At 43.6% G+C, this 12,101-nt stretch overlaps 1 long non-coding RNA gene across 1 annotated transcript in view; it reads left to right on the forward strand.

Annotated features, from left to right (window-relative positions):
• Positions 1–9,825, forward strand: part of LOC123522087 — a 12,367-nt gene extending 2,542 nt beyond the window's left edge. Inside the window, exons 4-6 of the long non-coding RNA XR_006680384.1 lie at positions 547–652; positions 7,025–7,117; positions 9,283–9,825. This is a non-coding gene — a long non-coding RNA (uncharacterized LOC123522087). The remainder of the gene's footprint in view (positions 1–546; positions 653–7,024; positions 7,118–9,282) is intronic.
• Positions 9,826–12,101: the final 2,276 nt, after the last annotated feature.

A 12,101-nucleotide genomic window follows, 5' to 3' on the forward strand; every position in this document is an offset into this window, starting at 1 on the left:
CTTCTGAGGTAGAAGCCAGGGATGGAACTGTGGAGAGGGTCAGCCCACTTCTTCGAAGACTGAGGAACGTTCTCGTGGGTGGCTATGGCAAAATCCAGAGCCGGCTCCTTTGGCGATACGAGTTTCTCTGACAGGAGTCTATAATGATAATATTTCTATTTCTGGCTGGCACGATCAATATTTTGTCCAGTTCTTTCAGCTTGAAATATTCTGAGCATGTTTGCTAACTCTGGGTCTTTGCAGTTACATTATAATGTTTATGTGGTCTTCTGGAGCTGTCTTTTGAAATGTCTTACTCATTTCCTTCATCATGTTACCATCCGCTTTAGCTATTCTACTCGGGAGAGAGACAGGACTGGATAATGTCATAAAAAGTTACCTTCCAGAAATTCACAGGAGCTGTTCTACCTTGCCCGATTGGGTCACTGTGAGTCAGCATTGACTCGATGGCCCTGAGTTTGGTTTAGTTAGCTAATCTACTAAGCCTTGTTCAAGAACAAGGTCCAGACTCTCTTCTGACACCCTCTTTGGTCCTTTTCTTTTTAGTGACCCCTTGCGCTCTTTGGGTACGATGTTCTTGATGTCACCCCACAACTCACCTGGTCAGAAGTGTTTGCGCCAAATCTGTTCCTCAGACAGTCTCCAAATGCAGGTAAGATATACTCATAGTGGTATTTTGGCTCTTGTGAACTAGTTTTCATTTTCTTCAACTTGAACTTGCATGTGAGCAATTAATGGTCTATCCTACAGTCGTCCCCTGGTCTTGTTTTGACTGTTGATTGTGAACTTCTCCATGGTCCTTTCCGACAGATGTAGTCAATTGTATTCCTGTGTACTCTGGCGCTATCCCTAGAGTGGCTGTTATGTTGTTGCAAGAAGTTGTTGGTCTTGTAAAATTCTATCAGCTTGGCTTTTATCACTAAAGCCATATTTTCCAACTACTGATCTTTCCTCTGTGTTTCCAATTTTCACAGTCTAATTACCAGTAACTATCAATGTATCTAGATGGCATGCTTGATCAATTTGAGACTGGAGAAACTGGTAGGACTCTTCTAGTTCTTAATCACTGACCATTGTAGGTCGTGCATGAACTTGAATAACGGTTCATCAACTGATCTCCTTGTCGTAGGTGTATAGACATGAGCCTATTACAGACAGCGTTGTGCTTCAAGATCTTAAAATGTTCTTTTTGACAATGCGCATTGTAAGCCATTTCATTGCCCTATTAAAAATGACCCATTCCACTCCATTTCTGCTCACGAATGCCTAAGTTAGCATTCTTTTTATGAATTCCATTTAATTTTTGATAACTTCTAGTGCATTTAGTTTTTTGAGTTTTGGTCCAAACTAAGGGGCTTATCTTCTGGCACTAAATCACACAATCTTCCACTGCAATTCCTGCGGTTTTCAGGGGCTAGCTCCTCCAACATGGACCCCATCTTCCTTTGTCTTAGACTGCTCTTAGTCTAGGGAGGAAAACAAAAAGCTCACTGCCATCCACTCAGTTCCAGCTCATGGTGACCCCACAGGACAGACTAGAACCATCCTTGTGGTTTTGGGACAGTAACTTAGAAAACCATGGAGAAGCTGGTGATTTTGAACTACTGGCCTTGCAATTAGGAGCCTGACTCCTAGCCTACTAAGCCCGCCAGGGCTCCTCCTTAGTCTGGAAGCTCCCCTGAAATCTGTTCACTATGGGTGACTCTGCTTGCATTTAAAATACCAGTGGCATAGCTTCAGCATCACAACAACGTGCAAGCCACCCTAGTACTGAGAGAGGATGGTTGAACTAGTGCTGTTGGCGCCCTCACAGAACCGTGTCAGGCATGCCATTGTGAGTAGACTTTAGGAGATCCATGACTGGTACTATGGAAAGAACCCAGCAGTGGGTTTGGTAGGTCCAGGGCCAACTCTCTCGGCGATGGGAGTATCTCTGATAGTAGCCAGGACCAATAGTTTTTTTGTTTTTCTTTCCTGGTTAGCAGAATTTAGAAAATGTATGCAGTAAGCAGAATTTAGGAGATATTTTCAAATCATGTTATTTATTTTTGAAGCAAGTGCTAGTCTGTGTCCATGTATTTGAATGATTTCCTTGTTCTTCCTATTAATTTATAAACTTGTAGCCTGGGGCTCAGAGAAGATTTTTGTATTATTTCAACGTGTCTTAAGCTATTGAGGCTTGCTTCGCCTGAGATATGGTCTGCTCTGGAGAATTATCTGCATAGAGGAAGTCTGTTTACCCTGGCTGTGAATGGAGTTTTCTGGATATGTCTACGACAACAAGTTGGTTGATGGTTACTTAAGATCGCCAATATGTTTGTAAGTTTCTTTCCAGTAGTCTGGGCTTCATCGGAGGTGATTTGATAGCATCTACAATTTGGGGTAATAGCTGTTTCCTGTCTCAATGCTGTAGGAGTTTTATAGAGTTCAGAATTCTGGCATTGGGTGCATAAATGTTGATTATGCCTGTCTTCTTGGTGAACTGACCCTTTGGCCTTTACATAATGTCCTTCCTTGGCTCTTATGGGGAAAGGCAGGGCTTTCTACCCCTGTAAAGCGTTAGTCTCAGAAACTCAAAGGCAATTCCACCCTGTCCTGTCGGGTCGTTATGCGTCCCCATGGACTTGAGCACAGTGAGTGTGGTTTGGTGGATGCCTGTGTGGTGGAGTTTGCTTTGTCAGTGATCCATATCACCATTTCTGCTGTTCTTTGGTTATTCTTTGCTTGACACATTTTTTTTCCATCTTTTGATTTTTTTTAAATTTGTCTTTATGTGTAAGGTGTGTGTCTTGTAGAAAACATTGGGTGTGTTTTGATTTTTATACCCCTCGGTCACACATTGTCTCTTGACTGATGCATTTAAGCCATTACTCTCAGTGTTATTATTAATAGTTTAGAATTTGCTGCTGTCATTTTGTTATGCTTTTGGGGGGGGGGAGTGGGGGGTGTTGATGGTTTCTTTGCTTAATTTTTTGTGTGTGTGCTGAGTTGTTTATGGGTTTTTTTTAATTTTCTTATTGTTGATTTTGTGGTTATTGGACCCTTTCTGGTTTTTAAGAATTTGGATGAGTATATTTTAAAACTTTTTTGTGGTTACTCTGAGATTTGCTTTTATCTCGCTCAATTTAAAACAGCCTTTTTATTCATTCATTTATTTATTTTTCTGTTCCCTTTATGGAAATTCTATGACTAAACCATTTATTCCCATTCTTTGTTTTAATGCTGCTGGTCTTTACAAATTGATCTCCTGGCCTCCCTGTTTCCAGTTTGGAGCCTTGACTTTGATTTCGACATTGCCCTGCCTGGCGCGGTACCGGGTGGTGCTGTCGTGTGTTCAGATCGCACTCAGGGTTGTTCAGTGGCATCAGCTCTCGGTGTCTGAAGGATGACGCCTTTGAACAGTTCCTGTTGGATTGGTGGATCTGGTTTTTACAAATTCTCTTCATTTCTATTTATCTGGAAGTGTTCTAGTTTGGCCACAGTCGTTGAAAGACAGTTCTGATGGGTCTGTGATTTAGGGCTGGCAATTCTTTTCTTTCAGAGTTTTATATATTTCACCCATTTTATATACACACACACACACACACACACACACACACACACACACACACACACATATATTACAACTGAGAAACGAGAGCTTGGTGTTACTGGAGGCCCTTTGCATGGGCTATTTCATTTTTCTCCAAAGGTGCTGTCAGCATTCTTGGTCTTTGGTTTGGGAAGGTTGGTGACTTTCTTTGGTCTTGTATGGAGCTCTTTGAGTTTCTTCAGTTAGTGCTGACTCATATCGACCACATATGTGTACAGCAGAACAAAACCCTGCCAGATTGCAAGCCCTCCTCACAACTGTTCTCCTCTTTGAGCCCCGTCTTGGCAGCCACTGTGTCCACCCATCCTGTGGAGGAGCTTCCCTTTCTCGCTGGCCCTCTACTGTACCACGTATGATGTCCCTCTCCAGGGACTGGTCTTTTTTGATAACAGTCCAAAGTGTGTGAGGCAGAATCTCACCATCCTCACTTCAAAGGCAGTACATCTTCCAAGACAATATGTGTTTGCTCTTGTGAAGTCTACGGTACTTCAAATAGTCTTTCCTGCACCATAATTCAAATGCATCCATTTTTCACCAATTGTATGCATTGTCCAACTCTCACATATATATGAAGTGATTGCACATACCATGGCTTGTGCTTGGCCTACCGTAGTTCTCAAAGTAATGTACTTGTTCTTCAGCGCTTTAAAGAGATCTTGTGCAGCAGATTTACCCTGCTACAATTACGGATAGGTGTGTGCAGCTGTTTTTCTCATTTTGAGTCATGTACTGACATGCTCCGGGATGTTTTACCCTGCCCGTGGTGTCCTGGTCAACAAGCGCTGCCTTAGAGAGGGTTGCTCTTAGTCATGTTTTTAAGTGTCTTCTGACCTGAAGGGCGCATCTCCCAGTATTATATCTGACAATTTCATTCTGCTAGCCAGGCCATTTTCAGCATCTGGCAATGGTCCTCTGCCACTTAAAAGGTTTCATTGGGTAACTCCTCAGAAGTGGCCCGCCGATGCCTTCTGAGGAGTCTGTTCTTCGTCTGGAAGCTATGGCATCATTGGGGTGGTTTTATACCATTCAACGTCTACTTCTTTCGCTACCATTTCCTTCTCCTTCTTTTCCCCTCCCCTCCCTTTTCCTTCCTCTTCCTCTTCCTCTTTCCACTTCCCTCTCCTCTCTATTGCCCTCCTCCTTCTCCTCTTTATCTTTTCATCTGGTGGCTCAGGGTTCCGTATCTGTTTGATTTATGCTCTCAGGTCTTGGCTGTAGCGGGACAGCATGGCGTGTCTGACTAAGCTGTCATCATAAGGGACACTCCTTCAGTCTCGAGTCTTGAGACTGGAAACCAAGCAAACACCGAGGTCTTCTCCACACTATGAGTCCCATGGTACCTCTGCCTGGGAATCGTGACTTGGGGTCTCAGCTTCTTTCCCCACCCTGTAAACCTGCTTGAAATCCCCACTTGCAAATTTAAAAGATTATATTTTTTAACCAAATGCTTACAAGCGCTATTCTGACTTAACAAACCATAAAATTGTATCCATTACAAAGATTGACCCAGGAGATGGATACATTTCAGAAGTCGTGGCATCCCTTCTAAGCAGCACCTGAGGACACATTTTAATAATGTTCCTTGCTCTCTAAATTTGGTGCCTGTCTTTAATGGCTTGCATAATGACTGGCCTAAGCCATCTGTACTCAAGTGAATTCCAAAGTATTTCAGGGAAGTAGGCAATCAAATTGACCAATTTAAGAGATGTGAAGGGGCATTATTGATTTTTTTTAAATGCTATTTTCAAGGATTTTCTGACAGTTTTAGTGGTGGTTGGGAGAATGTCAAATGTAGCCTTTAGTGAAAAACAAATTATATGGGAGAAACCAGTCATGGTTTCTGGTTCCCAAACTTAATCCTCCGCAGTGTTTTCTTCTTCATCCCCCGTTACATGGGAAAAGTTTACTTACAGAGAAAACTGCATGCACACACCACTTCTTCCCCCAGTATACCCCTTACGTTATGTGGCAGACACATTTCTGTCATAATTAGTAGCTCTATGAAGTCAGTAAGCAATGCCGGCTTTGATTCGCTACAGAGACTTTGGGAGTCAACACTCCTGCTGTTCTTTCAGTTTCAGTCTTTCGTTACTGAAGTGCAATTCATGCCCCAAACTAGAATATTGAAATGAGCAGGCCCAGGGCAAAGCGAAAATGCTGACTTTCCAAATCGTGTTATACAGCCGCCATATTTTTTATAATGTTTCAGAGATCCATAGAGAATTTCATCTAATCATTGAAGCCAAATATTATTTATTAGGTATTTATATATAGCTACAGTAACAATACATACTGCTAAACATGACTTACGTGGCATTACTAGTATAAGTCAAGGGTGGGAGATGGGTCATACGTGATTCTTACACTCAGTGTGTTCGCCACAGGAATGTTTAAATGACAACCTCTACTATAGCTCCTTGGTCTATACCTATTTATAGTTTTAATATCTTCAGAGTAAGGCCCCTACCATGATAAAAAATCTCTACTCATAATTCCCATGCAGTGTGAGTGGAGCACCAGGAGGCATATCAATATTTAATGGCCTTCGTATATATTAAGCTTTTTTCCCCCCAGGTACGTTCAAGAAAAGCCTTTCTTGTAAAATTAAGAATTTCAGAAGAGAAATATGGAATACCATATCCTCTAAGATAAAAGGAATTCTTCTGGATAACCTGGTTTAGCTAAAGAATAATATATTTTGAGTCTTTCCATGGCTCCCTTATACTTGAAGCTCAGAAGTAGTTCTGAAAGTTGGTGGCATGGCAGGTTAAGCATTGGGCTGCTAACTGAAAGTTCGGTGGTTCAAACCCATCAGCCACACCAGGGCCGAAAGACGAATGAGTTCGTTTGCTTCTGTAACTATTGAAGCATGAGAAACTCTTTTAGGCAGTTCGACTCTGTCCTATGGAGCAGACAGGGTTGCTATGAGTCGGAATCGACTAGATAGCGGTAGTCCTAGTGGTGGATTATACTGTTCTTTCTAAAAAACGATGGAGAGACAGCTCAGTTAGCCCCTTGAATTGTACCATCATGTTCTGAATACATGAGGGGGCTTCAGAAAGTTTTTACAAAAATTAAAAGTTTATAAAATTCCCCATGAACTTTTGGAAGTCCCCTCATATATCTTCCCTATGATGTTGTTTATTATAAAATAAGGTACAATTTTTAAAAGTAAACTTTAAATTGGAATATGATGAGGTGTCCAGGAAAGTTCCAATGATAATACAGACGTTCTCCTCACCATTACCCAAACTCCCCAAAGCTACCATCTTACACTTTATTTTGTCAACACTAAGAAACAGATTGAGGCGTGTAGGGGGTTGGGAAAGAAAGAAAGAAAGGGAGATTGGAATTTTAGTATTAACTAATGGCCAGACTCTTTGGATTCTGCCTGGTTTGTTAGTTTGTTTTAATTTTCGTTTTCTGTTCTAGGATCTAATTCAGGAATCACCTCGGATGTGTTGACACGTCTCCTTAGTTTCCTCTGACCTGAGACAACTTCCTGGTCTTGAAGAGAACTTCCAGGTATCATGTAGAATGCCCCCCCCCCCCCCCTCCACCCACCCCCACCCCCGCCCAATATGGTATATTGCTGTTTGGTGCCATCGACTTGGTTCTGATGCAAAGTAACCCAGTGTACGACAGAACAGAACACTGCCCGGTTCTGCGCCATCGTCACAACTGTTGTTATGTTTGAGCCCATTGCTGCAGCCACTGTGTCCATCTGTCTTGTCAAGGGTCTTCCACTTTTTCTCCGCCCTTCTACTTTATCAAACATGATGCCCTACTCCGGGGCCTGGTCTCTCCTGGTAACATGTCCAGGGCACGTGAGTTGAAGCCTCTCTTTGCCTCTAAGAAACATTCCGGTTGTACTTTTTCTAAGGCAGGTGTGTTGCTTCTTTTGGCAGTTTGCGGTACTTGTGATATTCTTCGCCAACACCAGAGTTCAAGTGTATCAACTGATCTTCAGTCTTCCTTATTCAATGTCCAATTTTCACATGCATAGGAGGCAACTGAAATACCCTGGTTTGTAACAGGTGCACCATTGTCCTCAAATTAACATCCTTGCTTCTCATGACTCTTAGGCCACAGATTGACCTAAACAACACATCTTTTGATCTCTCAACTGCTGCTTCCATGAGCATTAATTGTGGATCCAAGAAAGACAAAATACTTGACAACTTCAACCTTTTCTTACCACAATACTCCCTATTGCTACAGTTGTGAGAATTTTGGTCTTTTTTACATTGAGTGGTAATCCATGCAGAAGACTGCAATCCTTGACCTTCATCGGCAAGTGTTTCAAGTCCCCCTCCTTTTCAGCAAGCGAAGTTGTGTCATCTGTTTTACCACAGGTTGTTAATAAGCCTTCCTCCAATTTTTATACCATACTCTTCTTTATATAATTCAGCTTCTCTGATTATTTGCTCAGCATACAGATTGAAAAAGTATGCTGAGAGTATAAAACCTTGATGCACACCTATTCTGATTTTAAACCATGTACTATCCCCTTGCTCTGGTCATGCAAGTCTCTTCAAAACCATGTACAGGTTTCTCATGAGCACAATTAAGTGTTCTGTAATTCCCATGATTCTCAAGATATTCATAGTTCGTTATGATCCAGTGAAATGCTTTAGCATAGTCAATAAAACACAAGTAAACAACTTTCTGCTACCCTCTGCTTCCAGCCAAGATCGATCTGACATTAACAATGATATGCCTTACTCCATGTCCTCTTCTGAATCCAGCCTGGATTTCTGGCAGCTCCCTGTCTGTGGGCCGCTGTAACAGTTGTTGGATGATCTGCAGCAAAATTTCACATGCATGCGATATTAATGATACTCTCATTTGAGCAGTCTGTTGGTCCTGTCTTTGGAATAGATACAAATAGGGGTCTCTTCCAGTCAGTTGTCCAAGTCGCTGTCTTCCAAATGTCTTGGCACAGACAAGTGGGTGCTTCCAGTGCTTCTTCAGCTCTTGGAAACATTTCCATTGGAACAAGCCATGTGCTAACCTAAAGGTCGGTGTTTAAACACACCAGCTGCTCTTGTGGGAGGAAAATCTATCATTCTACTTTCCATAAAGCCTTGGAAATCCAATGGATGCCTTCTACTCTGTCCTTTAGGGTGGCTAATAGTTGGGATCACCTTGAATATATAGAGGGTTTTGTTTGGGGTTTTAGTGCAAGAAACAGTTTGAAAATCAAGTCACAGTGACTGTGATCAAGCATTTTTTTTTTTTGGCCAGTAGAAGTTTATTCAGTCATTTTAAAGTGAAGGAAAGTTACACAGCACTAGGAAGGGCAAGTAGGAGTTGCCTGTAAGTCAGATGGTTGTACCCAGTGGACTTGCTGTAAAAGAGAACCCTGTCCTCTTCATAATTTCATGTAAATCTAAAATCGTTGTCAAAATACAGCTTATTAGGGCGGAAAACAGATCAGCCAAGAACATGGTTAGTTGGAAAACAAACTCTGAAGGTGAGCTGCCATTTTCTCCTTTGGCTTGGTCACCTCTGCATCCGTACACCCGTCAGCAGATTGCATGGACCTGACTGACGTGAGATGATTAATAAGCAGATACATCCTAGCGGGGCCCTCTCTAAGTTGGAAAGGCTTATCCAGAGAATCGACACAATTCTCTTAATAGAAATAGAATCAACTCTGCTCATTTGTTCATTCGTTTGTTTTTCAGAGTGTTGGAGTGATATGGAAACACATACCAAGACAGTGGTGTTTGGTGAAGTGGAGTGGAAGGCAGCCCTGCCTCCTCACTGCCAGGAAGCACTTCAGAACAGCCTGAAAATAAGAGGGAAAAAGGAGAAAATTCTCCTGGAGTTGGCATAAGACACCAGAGAGTGTCCCTTAGCTCAGGGGTGCCTGGGAGCAGAACTGAGATTCTTGCAATTATGAACATGCTGCCAAGTAAAAGTGCTATTTCTAAGTGAGGAGCACAATTCCTCGCAGGAATAATTACAGTAACTTTTTTTCTTACTAAATATTTCAACTCTCCGTGGCTGGGAGACTTGATGCAATCCAGAGGGACTACAATGGCTGATTTCATGGAGCCAGCTGGTCTAAGAGTCTGAATTCCATTTCTAGGAATGCACTCAAAGCCTGGAATGTTCACAAAACCTGGTATCTCTTAACTGGTGTCCAGGTTTAAAAAGGTAGTCCGTTCTGCTTCCTGCCTATGGTAATTTCATTATTTTAAGATAGATAAGGGCATATGGTTGAGTTTAGCCTGTCAATCAGGTCACAGTCTGGTGTGCCTCCTTGTGGGTGTGGCCTTCTCATAAGGGGGGTCCTAGGAACCTCCCCTTCTCTCTCTGCCTTCCCCTTCCTGCTGGCTGACCCTGATTGCTGCCAGAACCACCGCCATTGGATCCACATGACTTTGCACCCACCGGCCTGTGATCTTCCTGCATTCTGCATCATTGCATGTGACCGTGTGAGTCTGAAGAGGGACTTACGGACTAGTATTGGACTTATGGGCTTGAGTTGGACTGGGCTGGGATGTTTTCCTGATATATAGCTGCTACTTGACCTCAAGCGCTTTCCTACACATACAGGTTTCACTGAATTTGTCAAGTCAACCCGGCCTACCATACTGGCCCTCATGTATACCTTCTCCTGAGGGGGCTAGGAGGGGGTGGCGCTGGTGTCATGGTGGAGGGTAGGGCCTGGATCCCTGAATCTGAAGATGGCTCCGAGGGGGGCTGGGAATTGGGAGGTGGGCTGGGAAGTGATGTCTCCTTTGTTTCCTTTCTTCCTCAGGGATTTAGCGCGTCGGTGTGGCCTCCATCTGTGCTGCCCCTGGACTGCCTTCCGTGTTTTAGCCTCTGAGCTTCCTCGCTGAATCACTTGGGGCCTGAGCCTGCGCACAAACTAGAATCTGCATTTGTAACCCTCTATCTTCCCTTTCTCTTTCCCTTCCACTTGAAATGGTAAGAAATATGTCCAGTTGGCACCGTGGGCCCTCTCCCCAGCCTTCTCCCATCTGCCTCTGATGTTGGTGATGGAGAAGACCATGACCACGAGGGCAGCTTGGGTGTGCTGGAGTGCAGCCCCCAGCCCATTGCCCAAGGCTGGGAAAGAAGCAGAACACTATAGGAAGACACCCCAGCCAGCATCCTCTGCCCACCCAACCCCTCCCTCCTTCCTTTTTTGACATTGCCTAGGATTCCAAGGAGAGGAAGAGGGAAAAACCTGGTTTGGGCAAGTAGTCATCCTGTCCAGTGTATTGGACAGGAATCTGTGATGTTGTGGAAGGCTCTCAGAGCTGCCACCAGGCTCCGTGTGCCAGGCTCTACCTCCTGACAGCCACTCTTTAATCATAGCATGAACCCTTAACCCAAAGGTCCCCCCAACAGCTCTCGTCTCTACTGATGCCTGAGAACAAAGCGAGCAGTCGCCTCGGCTGGGAATCCAGCACTGCACATGCGCACAGACTCTCAGGTACTGGAATCCAGCACTGCACATGCGCACAGACTCTCAGGTACTGGAATCCAGCCCTGCACATGCGCACAGACTCTCAGGTACTGGAATCCAGCACTGCACTTGCGCACAGACTCTCAGGTACTGGAATCCAGCACTGCACATGCGCAGACTCTCAGGTACTGGAAGTACTGGCTTCCTGCCGTCCTGTAACTTCAAGGCTTTTTACCACTGCCATTTTTCTTACTGCGAATAAGCCTTTAAATGACTCCCGTTAAATGACTCGAGTAGAAGGGCCGTTTTACATGTTGTTGCTTTCACAAGCTAAATTGTTTGTACTCTTATTTTAATAAGCACACCTCTCTATTTCTTTTGCCTAACGTCTCACTTCTCTGATTTGACTCATACCCTACTTTTCTATAAATAGCTCCTTATAATCAAGCGCGAAAGGCAGCTAAAGGGAAAGATCCTGTTTGATGCTATTTTCGTAAAAATGGCAAGCGTTATTTTAGAATCACATATAACAGAGGCTGCCTGCTCTCTTTTATCTTTACAGCTAAAAATACATGATCCGTGTAGACGCGACTGATGGAGAGTTTTGACAAACCGGTGGAGAGGCCGAGAGGTGGAACGGGTTGATAAATCACTTGATTTCCTAAGGGATTCCAGTGGCCTCCCAAAGGAGAGCAACGTGAAAACTCTTATTTGCAACTCAAAGCTCCTTGCACAATTCCTGGCCTCACCTCATTCAGCAGCGATGGCTGACAATACTTGGTAAAGGAACAAGACCGCTTCATAACAAGCCTTTATTTTCATTTCTTTCGACACATTTTTTTTAAAACTTCTTCGGGGTCTCTCACATTTCTTCCCAGCTTTGGGCTTTGGGTCAAGGGGAGCAGTAGGATTCCCTGGAGTCTTGGTGAGAATGGACAAATACACGAGGGGCAGCAGAGGCTAAAGTGACTGGCAGAGCATATGCAAAAAAACGATTTCTATTGCTCACAGTCGATTCAAGAATGTGGCTGAGACTGGAACACAGTATGGAAGGACAGACATGTCTAACAGAAGAGGGTCCAC

Source organism: Echinops telfairi, unplaced genomic scaffold (genome assembly GCF_000313985.2).
Source record: "Echinops telfairi isolate 266 unplaced genomic scaffold, ASM31398v2 ScPeMD7_2291;HRSCAF=2852, whole genome shotgun sequence".
NCBI classification, from domain to species: domain Eukaryota; kingdom Metazoa; phylum Chordata; class Mammalia; order Afrosoricida; family Tenrecidae; genus Echinops; species Echinops telfairi.